The sequence below is a fragment of the Lepidochelys olivacea genome, assembly GCF_965140295.1.
Source record: "Lepidochelys olivacea isolate rLepOli2 genome assembly, chromosome: 6".
In the NCBI taxonomy this organism is placed as follows: domain Eukaryota; kingdom Metazoa; phylum Chordata; order Testudines; family Cheloniidae; genus Lepidochelys; species Lepidochelys olivacea.
In genome coordinates this window covers 35,439,163-35,452,363 of record NC_140416.1, presented here as the reverse complement: position 1 = coordinate 35,452,363, position 13,201 = coordinate 35,439,163, and the positions used below count along the sequence as shown (strand labels likewise).

Below are 13,201 nucleotides of genomic sequence, written 5' to 3'. Positions count from 1 at the left end.
GATGGGGCAGATCTAGCAGGGATCTCTTCTTTTCTCCCCCACAACCTCTAGATCAGGGCTAGGAGATGGTAGCTGTATCAGCTGCATCTTGACCCTCCTCCCCATTCCAGGCCTGGGCCTGCAGGGTAGGGGAAAAGTGAGCAGAAGGGAGGAAAAGGAGCAAAGAGAAGTCCACATGATATTCACAAAAGGAGGGTGGGAGGGAGTGGAGTCACACTGAGTTGCTAATTTCTCTGCTGCCTTCTCTCTCCATATGCTCTCGTGAGAGTGGTATTGGCTACTTCCTCTCTCCCTCTCCTTACGCACAGTATATTATGTTTGTTCCTGAGGGGAGGGGGACTGCTCTGCTTGCAACACGCAGCAGTTCTGATTGGTTGCTCTTCTGTAGGAGGCAGAGGAATGGACAAAGGCAACCAATTGGAGGGAAGCGGGAGGAGTTCACCCAGACCTAAATTACAGCTTTTCTATATCTATGGGGGAAAAGTGTAGGGTTGGCAGACATGTCTATTGCCAACATTTTAATCACAGTGTCATGTAACCCTGCTCAGAGCGGTCTAGATGATATTGCTGATTGCACTTGCTCCACCTGTAACCCTGGCATGCCAAGAATGGAGATATGCAAAACTGACCCTGTTGGAGGAAAGGAGTCCTGTCTTATCTTCTCAGGCAGAAAACATGCAATGGTTTCAGCTCAGAGCCACTTTGAGTTGTGGGTTGAATCCAAAACTGAAAGGTGCAAATTGGCACAAACCTAAACGAAACAAAGAGGATCAAAAACCTCCTTGTGAGACACCCCCTGTGATTTGCACATCTCCCCTCTGAACATAGGACCAGATCATGTCAACTCCTGTATGAGTGTGACAGGAGCAGTGAGTCTCGACATTTTCACAGGGGCAACCACAATTCTGCCTCTTCCAGTCTGTGGGTGTGAAGTGGAGTGTGAAGTCTAGCACTCAAAGCCATATCCCTTTACAACATACAACCGTGCACGGCTGGTACATGGAGAGCACATGCCACACCCTGTTGAAGGTCAGTACTCTGTGTACATTCCTTGCTCCCACTAATACAGGTGTCACTTTTGAGCAGCAATAGAGATGACAATATGGCAGACATGCTGCAGACTCTGACATGATGTTTCCAGTTCCAGTTAAGTGAGTTTTGAAAAGCATCCGTTTGCTCGCTCTGTTTAAACAGTACAAAGCTAAACTGAACAGCCCACCTATAACTTTCTTTAAAAGTAAGCAGCAGAGGTACAAAATGTTAAAACACAGTAGTATAGCTCCAGCAGGAGAACCCCTCACTTTGGGAACAAAGTCTGACAAAGACAATTTGATTCATTAGGTATATAAGTACTAAGAATGAACCCTTGCTTCCCCAGATTTATTACCCTTTGAAAGCAGCATGTGCTACTGTAGTTCTATCTGGATTCATTTCAATGCACCACCCTGTGGGTTTTACTTGTAAGTATAGCAGCAGGATGTTTTACTATCAGAGAGATTAATGAAGTTTTTTGTGCCGACCTCTCATGATTTGTCCTATCTCCTTGTGCCAGTCTAAGAAGGTGGCACATCTTCATTATAAATATATGAAACTTGAGCACACGGTGACAGCCAGCTGTATAATAGTGCAAGTACCAGTTGACTGGGGAAGAGCTGGCACTTATAGGGTGATACCGCCTGGGGTGGGGTGGGGAGAGAGAGCATTCATGAAAATCTTTATATCTGTCAGAGGAGCCTCTTCTCAATTCACTTTTCAATCTCAATAATTTACTGGAATGTAGAGGCATCAGAATGTTACCAAAGGTAGTACTGGACATCAAGGACCTTTCCAACAGCTTGCTCCTTGGATAAATAGCAGGATAATACAATGTACTGGAGTCTGCTCTACTCAGTCCCTTTTAGGAGGAAATGCCTCATGCAGAGGGCTGGTTCAGACCATGTTGGCAAAGCTGATGCTACAGGGAGTCCCCCAAGTCCTTTACAGAGGAGTTTATATGCTAACAGATTGCCTACTGGTCCTGTTCCAAAATGTCCTAACCCAAAAAGTGTTGCATCCAGCCTGAGGTAAATCTATATTAGACTTCATCTGGATGGATAAAGAGGAACTGATCACAGAACTAAAAATTAATAGTAGCCTAGGTACAAGTGATCGTGACTTGATCGCATTTATAACATAGACACTGAATAAAGTCCAACCAGTAATATAAATACGTGGTGCTTTAAAAGGGCCAATTTCACAAAGCTGACATTTATGAGCTACTAAAGTTAAACATTTTAAAAACATCAGGTCTGGATAACTTGCATCCAAGAGTTTTAAAAGACCTGTCTGAGGAGCACACTGGACCATTAATGCTGATTTGTAGTAAGTCTTGGAACACTGGGGAAGTTCCAGAAGACTGGAATAAAGCTAATGTCGTGCCAATATTTAACAAGGAAAAACAGGATATCCCAGGCATGTCAATCTGACATCAATCCTGGGCAAGATAATGGTGTGGCTGATTCAGGACTTAATTATATTACCCTCCTTTGATTCTTTATTAATGCCAATCAACATGGGCTTATGAAAAGTAGATGCTGTCAAACTCCTGACATCTTTTCTTGATAAAATTGCAAGTGTGGTTGATAAAGGTAATAGTGCTGATCTAAGACCCACAGACTTCTGGAAGGCATTTGACTTGGTACTGCATGACATTTGGATTAAAAAATTAGAAAATGTATCATTAAGATGGCATACATTAAATGGATTAACAGCTGGCTAACTGATAGGTCTGAAAATGTAATTGCAAATGGGGAATCATCATCAAATGGGGGTGTTTCTAGAGTGGTCCCCAAGGATCAATTCTTGGATTTACACTATTTAATATTTTTATGAATAACCTGGAAGAAAACAGAAAATCATCACTGATAAGGTTTGCAGAGACACAGTTGTGGGTAAATCATGAAGAAGACAGATCACTGATACAGAATGGATTGCTTAGTAAACTGCACGTGAAAAAACAATGAGTTTTAATATGGCTAAATGTAAATCTAGGAACAAAGATTAGGCCATACTTACATGATGGGGAACTCTATCCTGGGAAACAGTGACTCTGAAAAAGATTTGGAGATGTACTCAGGTGTGTACTCAGCTGAACATGAGCTCCCAGTGTGACACTGTGGCCAAAAGGGTTAGTGCAATCTTCAATGCATAAACAGGGAAATCTTGAATAAGATTACAGAGGTTGTTTTACCTCTGTATTTGGCACAGATGTGACTGCTGCTGGAATACTGTGTCCAGTTCTGGACATGAACATTTTATTTCAAGCTGTGTATTTTTTGTTTTAAAGTCTATTGCCCAGTATTCAGCCAGTTTCTGAAAATGGATTTGCTGCTGCCTGCAAGTTAACGTTAGAACAGTTTTACACTAACTTGTCAGGAAAGCTGTTTCAGTAAATAAGGCCCCAGGGGAGTTGGGGTTGGGGGAAGAGGCCTGTTAGAGTATTAGCAATTTAGCATACAACCTCTCAGCCAGAGACAAGCTGTTAAATTGACAGTAAAAATGTTTCATAGCTAGTTCTGCAGAGACTCTAAAAAGTATAAAGTGTTTGGAAAATGGCCATATGAGTGTGTTTTCCCTCTGCTTTTCTGCACCCAGAACCTGTTGTTAGATCTGGCTCACTGCTATTCACAGCTGACTGCTATTCTTCACCTGTTCTGTCTGATTCACTAACTTGGATTTGGTACACTGACAATGCTTGTTCTGGTCGTTATACGTTTTCTCAAAGCTGCACCATCATCAGACTAGTTTTTGAAATAATATTTGCGAAGGCATTAACAAAACAAAAACTTGGAAGAATCAAAGGCCATGATACTTCCTGACATGTTGTTTCATCTAAACAGTCAATGCTAACTGGAGGATTTATTTGGGGGTGAAGAAGATTGGCACCTTTCAAACATCTCTCTCTCAGCTTCAGTGGTTACAATGTTTCTGGAACCTTTGAAGCCCCAAGACCCAGTAGGCAGTACTTGGAGGGCTGAAACCCCACACCCCGGTAGGTGCTCCCCAGCTCTCACATTTCTGAAGATTTTTGTATGCAGCTCAAAGGGTCAGTAAATTTGGCCACCCTGATATGTAGTCAGAGCTGTCCGTTGGGTACAGCGAATCTGGGCGGCCACCCTGGGCCCCGTGCTTTGGGTGGCCCCATGCTTCTATAAACTTGTGAGGCAGGAGGCAGGCGGGTGAGCGGGGTGAGGAGGTGAACGGGGAGGAGGTGAGTGGCAGGCAGGTGGGGGGGGTGAGGAGGAGCCCCCCTACCATAACTTCCCTCTCCCCCACAGCGCGTCCTACTCGCCAGTGGGTCCCGCTGATCAGCACCTCCCTCTCAGCACCTACCGCCTGCTGCGGATCAGATGTCTCGCGGCCTCAGGAGGCACTGGGGGGGGGGGAGAGGACTGAGGGTGCAGCGTGCTCAGGGGAGGGCAGGGGGCAGAACTGGGTGTGGAAGAGGCGGGGAGAGAGCAGAGCAGGGTGGGAAGAAGCAGGGTGGGGTTGGGGCCTTGGGGGAAGGGGTGGAGTGGGGGCAGGGCCTGAGTGGGGCACGGGGGGAGCACCTCCCAGCAGATTAGAATCTCAGTGCCTATGTCTCAGGCCCTGCACCCCACCAGGGACGGCTCTGTATATAGTACTGTATCTTGCCCAGAATACAGTATGAGGAATGATAAGAAAGACAGGAGTAGAGTGTGAGATTCTTTGTTCTCTCAGGACTCATTTGATAAGCTGTTTTACATATACTGTCATACCACTATAGGCAGAGTTCTCCAGAAGATGCAGATTGAGAAATACAGCTTTTCAAGAGTGCTATGTTTAGGTAAAGCAGCTAAATACATTATAATATATATTTTATTACATGTATCGTAGAGACTGGCTGCATACATTAGGCTAATTTTATGGCAGAACCATTGTATAGCCTAGAAATATCACTTGGTCTATACAAATTAATTATATAGACCTACAAATAATATCAAATATAGACATACGATGCATTGTGTAGGGACCAAGGACCTGATCCATAATCCACTGAAGTCATTCGAAAGACGCCACTGTTTGGATAAGGCCCCATGTTATGTTTTGTGAACTATCATTTGCTAGCTGCTCATTATAACATTTGTAGTTATGCAAGCTAACACTATAGATAAACCAACCTCATACTTCAAGACATAATTCTACAAGAGCTACCTACTGGAAGAGATCTATTATCAACTATTGTGCTTCAGAAAGGCTTCTGGCTGCTCTCAGGATTGAAGGAACACAAAAGTGGGTTTCAAACACCTTTTCCCCACCTCCTCTGATTCTGCACTGAGCAAAGGCTAGGTGACATAGAATGGGTGGACCAGATATCTGGCCCCTGTCTTTTTCTCTGTATAGCACTATGTAAACCTATGTCATTATATAGAAATGTTAATTAATAATAATAAACAATGTTTCCAACCACTGACTGATCAAATTGGAATTTCCATGCTGTTGAAACTTCTCCTTTTTCTGGATACAATTTCCCGTTTACTTGGGTGAAATAAAAATTCTCAGCTAACCACGTTCTTACAGAAAGAAAATCAGTACACGAACCATACAAGAAAATAGGCTACAAGTTACCAACCCATTCCCTGAGAAAAATTACCCTCCCTCCCCCACACTCCTTCCCAAATCACTTCTGTCCAACAAACTCCTCACTTTCTTGTGGAAGAGAAGCAACTGGCAGTTACAGACTGATATTTTATCGTCACTCTCAGGTCACATGACCCATGATTTTCCCAAGGGTTTTAAATTCTTTCAGATTCCAAATTTCATGCCCGAGGCTGTAGCGTATAAGTGTAGATCTGTCATAGTTCTCTTACCTCTGGAGGACTTGCATTTATTACTTTATTTGAGTTCATTAAGGAAACATACTTAAATGGATTTTAAAATCCTCTCTGGGTTTTAGTTAAGACTGTCTTGGTCTTTGATGGATCACTTTTTTCTGAATAATTACAGAAACTGTATTGTTTTTATTATCGTGCCATGTTGTATTAACAATCATAGTTTTGTGCAGTCTTTACATAATTCATAAAAGGGTGAAAAACTGTGGGCTTATTTAAGTTTCACTCTGAAGTCAATGGGAAGTCCATGATGTCAGGTGGATCCTTATTGTCCCTGTTAGCTACTTTGTGCTACCTAAACTGGACAGGTCTTCACAAGGGTGTGGTCCATGAACCCCAATCCTTTGAGAGAGGTGAGGTATGGTGGGCTGAATACTGGAGTAGAAACCAGAAACACCTGGCTGTGACACTGATTCCCTCTATATCTTTGAGAAAGTCTCTTTAATTTCCCTGTCTCAGTTTTCCCATCTGCAAAAATGATACCTACTGTTAAATACAGGAAGGGTTAATTAATGTGTATATGGTGTTTTCAATATGAAAATCACTGTGTAAGTGCTAACTACAGCTACTTGACATTTTTAATAGAACCCCAGATCAAGTTGAGTTTGGTGTTCTTTTGCAGGCTCAACCATCAGCCAAGGCAACTCTAAGTCTGAAAGACTTGAACTGATGCAATTCACACTGTTTGGGCTAACTCACTGAGTAAGTCTCTTCTCTGAGCTTTTCCCAGGCATCATTTACATCTTCCACTCCTGAAGCCATCCCTCTTCCCAAGCCTGCCAAAACCCCAAGGAATGTGACTCTTGTCCTGAGATGAGAGGCCTCTTTCATCTCTTCCCTGAGGCCATCAGTTAGACCACCGCCTTTCCTAGTCCTGATCAGACTCCGCGGGGTTCAACAATTGACCTGATTCCTCAATGGAGCTCCATGAGATGATGGATGAGAAATGAATACAGGAATCTAATGGGCCAGGATTACATTGGGGCACAACACTTAGTAGCTAGCCACTGCATTAAGTGCATCCATTCACTCCTTTGGCATTCATGCCTCATGCATCGTCTTGGTGTTGTGCTGAGATCCTTGACTTCATTGCCCTGATTCAATACTTATTGCATGGTTGTAGATATGCTTGCAGCAGCCACTTCTATTTCTCACCATGAGGATCACAGCGTTAGCCAAAGTTTCCCCATTGCTGCCTGACAGCACTTGCTTTGAAAATGGCAATGGCTCACAAAACAAGAATGAAACAAGCAGTGTTATTGTGAATTATTCAGTTGGACCCCAAGTCCCACAGTTCCATTGTGTTCCAATTAGGCATTCCACATGCACAGCATGAAAACCACAGAGAGCATACAGAACAATGGCTGAGCAATTCACCATGGGATGTTGTCTGACCAGATTGCAGAATGTTGCAAAACAACACTGTGATGTGTGGCCCTAAAGATACAAGTTCACATTAATTGATGGTGGGATAACAATGTGTGGTGGTCAAATTCATCATGTGACAGTTGTTGTGGATCACATAACACAGATACACAAAACATGCCCCATGTTAAACATGCCTTTAAAATTTTTTTTGTAAGACTAAGAGAATGAGGAATAAAATATCAAAACAAAGGGCTCATAAAAGTATGAGGAAAAAATATGCATAATGTGATACATATTTCCCCTTGTCAACAATTCGAAAAATTTATAAAGGTTTCCAAGAGACGTTGGCTTGTATGTATGTGCTTGTACTTCTTTAAAATGTAGTTCTTTTTGTCTCAGAGGTGGCACATATGGTAATTTGATGCAAGAATTGCCATGGTAAATATGTTTTCACTGAACAGCAGAATAAATAGCTACATAAAATCCATGCAACTTGGTGACTGGTGGTGAGGGGTACCCAAGGGCTGCCGTAATTCATACAAACTTTGTCTGAAAAATTCCCATTTGTTTCTTTTTACTCTATTAATTTAATATGTGTGAGAACTAGGAATATGTTCTTGGCTCCAGTCCTTTGAATGTATACACACTCAAGCAAGTACTTGTGTCTTTGTTTGTGCAAGGATAACTGAGAAAAGTTTAAATGTTATTTCACTGTAAAGTGGGGTGAATGCAACATTTGTTTTTATAATAAATATTTTGAGCCTGATGCTCATTTTGGTTATATTAGTGCAAACCAGAAATAACCTCAGTGAACTCAGTGTAAAATTGGTATAAGCTAAATCGAACTGAGGCCCAGAGTCCCTGCATAGATACAATACCTTTTTATACCTTTCAAGGAAAAACTGATGTGCTACTGGTAGGACATGAAAATACATCTAACATAGACAGCTAATTGTGTAGTAGGCTAATTTATGGGCCTTTCACCTCTTGAGGTCTGAATTCAAATTGTGCCTCAGGTCATAAGTAAATATTAACTTGATGGGTCTGATCTTTGTGCACTTGTCAAAAGGGCTGCCTTTTTGGTTCAGTTCATGGACTCTGCTCAAGGGAGACTCAGTTGCTGCAAGCCATAGCTGAAGTGCATCAGCAGAGGTTATGGGTACATTGCCTAGAAGCTGCCTACATCAGATCTGTTTTATTATTAGCCCCCAGTTTCAGGAGCATTACGTTCACTCAAAAGTATTGCAGAGAGAGATGGGGAGAAAAAACCTGAACCGCAGACCTATTACACATTACTTTAAAAATTATTTTGAAATGCGTTCACTGCAGCTGGATAATCTATCTTTGTAATTATTATTTTTCATCCATTTCTTTAGAAAGGAGAAGAGTGAGAGGGGGACTTGACTGAGGGTTTCAAAATTATGAAGGATGTAGTGAAAACTGAAGTCTTTTTGCCCTGTTGAATAGTGTGAAAACAAAGGCCAAACTTTTCAAAATAGGGTGTCTAACTTTAGGTACCCACTTGATAAAATTTGTCCAAAGACCTGTGATCATTATTATTTTTTTATTAATAAGAGGAATTACTTTTTATCTAAAGCGATGTTGGGGGAGAGAAATAGGGGAAAGGGAAGGATTTTTTTTTTCTATTTCTAAAGAACTACACAGTGGACTAGAATTATAGGGGATTTTGCTCTCTTCTGAAGAATGAAGTGGTGGACAGTGGTGGATTCAGGATGCCAAACTAGGTGGTCTCAACTGGTAAGAAAAATTATATGCCATTAACTCCTTTGGTGGGTATTTGCATGTGATTTTGTGACTCTTTTTGGATATTTTTTGGAACATGATATTCCTTATGAACAAGGCATGTTTATACAAGTTCTAGCTCTGCTATTTCAATTAAGTTTATTACTTAATGTCATGGATGCCAGAAAACCACCGATTTAGCTTTTGCTTGATGTAAACCAATTTTGTATTCCCCTATTCTGAAACATGTCACAGTAAGTTTTATTTCAGAGTAGCAGCCGTGTTAGTCTGTATCCGCAAAAAGAAAAGGAGAACTTATGGCACCTTAGAGACTAACCAATTTATTTGAGCATAAGCTTTCGTGAGCTACAGCTCACTTCATTGGATGCATGCATAAACTCATGAAAGCTTATGCTCAAATAAATTGGTTAGTCTCTAAGGTGCCAAAAGTACTCCTGTTCTTTTAGTAAGTTTTATGTATATCCAGAAAATTAAAAAAAAAAAAATCTTGGAAAGTACAAGAAAAATCTGACATCTGCTACTGTAACACAAATATTTTTGAATAATTTTGGCTTCCTAGAGATTACTTGTCAGCTGATAAACAGCTAGTTTCTATACAATAAGCAGAGTTGTATTCTATGTATTCCTTCCATTTGTCATCTGTTGATAATTTAAACTAGCAGTTCATGTTTTATGTGCACAACTTGCTCCAATTCATTTTGGTAGTCATGAAAAACAAACCATAATCATCTTCTCAGATGTACAGCCAATGCAGTGCAATATATCATAGCTATGCCCTAATGAGGAATAGGGAATGAATGGGAGAGCAATGAGAAGCTTCATAAATGTGAGAATGGATGTATAAGGTATAGCAAAATATAGGCTATATTGTAATATCTGCACATCCCTCAGCTGAGTTGCAAGCTAAAATTACGAATAGTCTCACCCTTCCCTTCTGCTGAAATATTGTGGGGTTATTTTTGTTTTGGTTTTTGCGATATGTGCATGCAGGAACATGTGCAATCGCAAAAATATTGCTTGGTTTGATAAGAGAACATTTTCCTCAAGGAGTGGTCCACTTTCACTGAAGCCTTGTAGTACATTCCCATAAATATCATGAAAATGGGACAAATTGTGGATTTGCAAAAAGATGAAAACACTCAAATCTTGAGTCTCGTGGGACAAATCCAGCCTCCACTTCTGAGGCTGTGGAGGTCCTCCTGACAGTAATGCAGAGTGGTTACACTCAGCAAAGAGGGGGCTGGACTTTGAAGGCATGAGTTCTCTGCAGGGCACACAGCCCACATAGGTCTTGGATTTGGGGTTTGGTAGTGGGGTGAAGTATCTTCTCTGCTGAATTGAAATAGACTCTGCAGAGCTGTTCCATAACCTATGGGGAAAATTCACTGGCCCTCTACAGAGATATCCAATGTGAGCCTGCTAGTTCCGTGGACTGGGGCCATATTAATTTGTTTTGCACATCTCTAATTATGAGGTTGATCACCAGAGCTGAATGATGTAGCATGATCACAGGAGCCACTCTTTCTTATATACATTTTAATGCCTGCACACTCTGGTATATAAAATGATATTCTTATTTTTATTAAATTAAAATCTTAGCTGTTAATCCAAATTTTTTAATATCTAACCTGTGCACAGATGAGTGCCCATATAAAACATGCCCTTATGTATGTATGACCAGATTCTTCCCAATTGTGGTGTTCTTGTGTTGAATAGTACGTACTCCATATAGTCCCATTAAAATCAATGGAGTAGGTACTACTCAGTATGAATAATGATAGCAAAATCTGGCCCTTAATATTTAGGAATTTTTGTCTTCACTATTTCCCCCCCTTTAGTACATTTTAACTGAAGAGATTGGCTAAAAATCCTGTAGGAGACAAAATCCTGTAGCAACTTTTAAGTAACTTTCCATTTCAACCTGATCTTTTTATCTTCTTCAGGCAGCATTTCATTGATGTGTTCATAGATGGGGAACAGGAAGGGTGCCAATTGATGATAGCTTTTCAAAAAGAAAAAAGAACTGGAGAACGTGGTGTTTTTCTGGAATAATGGTCTTCCTCAAAAACCCTGACTCTCCTTGAGCTGCAGCAGCTTCCTATCATTTACTTAATGCATCAACACAGCTAGAGTTGAAGCTGTTAAACGCTTTAGGTTCCATTTATCTCCAGCTTGACAACGTAGCACGGTAACAGTTATATTAAGCAACAGAAAGAAAAGTGATTAAATGAATTATAACATTTCCATATTGGTTTTGTTCCAGTTTTCTGAGGAACATGTAGGTATTGTACAATGCTGGATGACGGAGTTAATTATTCCCAATTTATATGCTCCTAAAATGGTGGTCACTGTACAAACCACCTTCTTTGCGTCACTGACTTTACCACTGTTTTTGCCATATTCCATATAGTTAGTGTAGAGCAGCGGTTCTCAACCTTTTTTTTTCGCAGACCACTTGAAAATTGCTGAGGGTCTCAGTGGACCACTTAATGATCTTTCCAAGGGTCTCAGTGGACCACTTAATGATCTTTCCAAATGTTGTTTGGACCATTAGCTAACTATTGTAAAGCTGTTTGGATAATAATAATCAACAGTTTTTTGTTCTAGAAGTAAAAGCACACAACTCATATTTTAATATCAGTAATCTTACCTTTCTAATACAATGGATGTGCCCTCTCTCCCCTGCTGCAGCAGCCACGGAGCTGGGGCTGGAAAGGAGGGGGGTTCTCTCCCCCTCCACAGCAGCCATAGAGCTGAGGCTGGGAAGGAGGGCCATCTCTCCCCAGCAGCTGCAGCCCTTGAGTTGGGAAAAGTCGCTTCTTTCTCTGGCCGCTGAAGCCCTGCACATCCCAAATTCCCCCCAACCCCCCTTCTCACCCCACTGCCCCCTTCCAACTATCCCCTATTCCCCCCAAGGCCACCACTTCACCTTAAATGTGCATCTTCTCCAGGGTCCAGGCCCCTAATTTGTGGAGCCACGCCTGTGCCACTCCACTAATTAGGTGGGTGGCCCTTCAGTCTTTTGAGTGCAGCCACCCAGGTGCACACTCGCGGATCACCTGAATGGAGCAGTGGTCCGCAGACCACAGTTTGAGAACCTCTGGTGCACAGATACTGACACAGTGTTAATTACTTGCAATCAACAACTGAAAAGGTTTTTATGATGGCCACTCTTTACTTACTGCATTCACAGAGTCTGGGAACATCATTGATCAACAATATTGCTTCCTTTATGCCTCCCCATAATCCCCTCATTCACTTCCCCGCTATAAAAGTCATTTCCTTTTATTTACTGTGAATGTTCTTTTGCCCAAGAGCATATTCAAGCTTGCAGGTTTTGAATTAACTTAACCCAAATCCAATCCAATCTGTTTTTTTTTTAAAAAAAAAAAAAGAGAGAGAGAGACTGCTTGGGTTGTATCATATGTCACAAAAGATCATTCCTGGCACTTTTGTTAACAACATATCTTTATAAACAATGTTATGAATCACAACATAATATTGTCAGTCACTGGTATTTCTGTATCCAGATGGGTGTAGTGACCATTTCCTTATGTCCGGAATAATATGTGGGAGGGGGGAGCACTTTTTAAATTGATGTGCTCTTCTAATGAGTGTACGACTGACTGATCCACATACATTTAGCTGTTGCAGGCTAAAGACTGATTATGATCACAGTTGTCAACTTTCACGCAGTAAATAAGCAACCCGACTTTCACAATAAGCCAAAAATCAAGCTAATGCCATTTCAAAACAAGGCCAAAACAAGCCAGTCCCTAAGAACCCCAACACTCTATGTGACTAGATTCCCCCCAGGGTGTAGTCTGGGACTGTGGTGGGCCTGCTGTGCACCGCTTACTAGATCCCCCCCACCCATGCTCCTGCTTGCCCCTTGCCCCTGCTCTCTCGGAAGCCAATAAAAAAAAAACAACAAGCTACAAGCCAAAAACTAGCCAACAAGCAACTCACAATCCAATTAATCCAAAAACAAGCATTTTTTCGCGGGTTTGGCACATCTGATTATGATATGGATATGGAGCTGAATTTTATGACAGCGTGTTTTTTTAATCAAGTACTTGTGTAACCATGTGTGAGTGTGCCTAAGCATTACTAAGTTAGGGAATCATGATGTAAACAATGTCTGCTTTATCTGAATGCTTCCAAACAAAGCTTCAAAA

At 41.4% G+C, this 13,201-nt stretch overlaps 1 protein-coding gene across 1 annotated transcript in view; it reads left to right on the top strand.

The window, feature by feature from the left end:
• The window catches only part of SPON1 (spondin 1), a 314,216-nt gene that overhangs the window by 167,307 nt on the left and 133,708 nt on the right, over window positions 1–13,201 (top strand). The gene's annotated exons all lie outside the window — the stretch shown is intronic.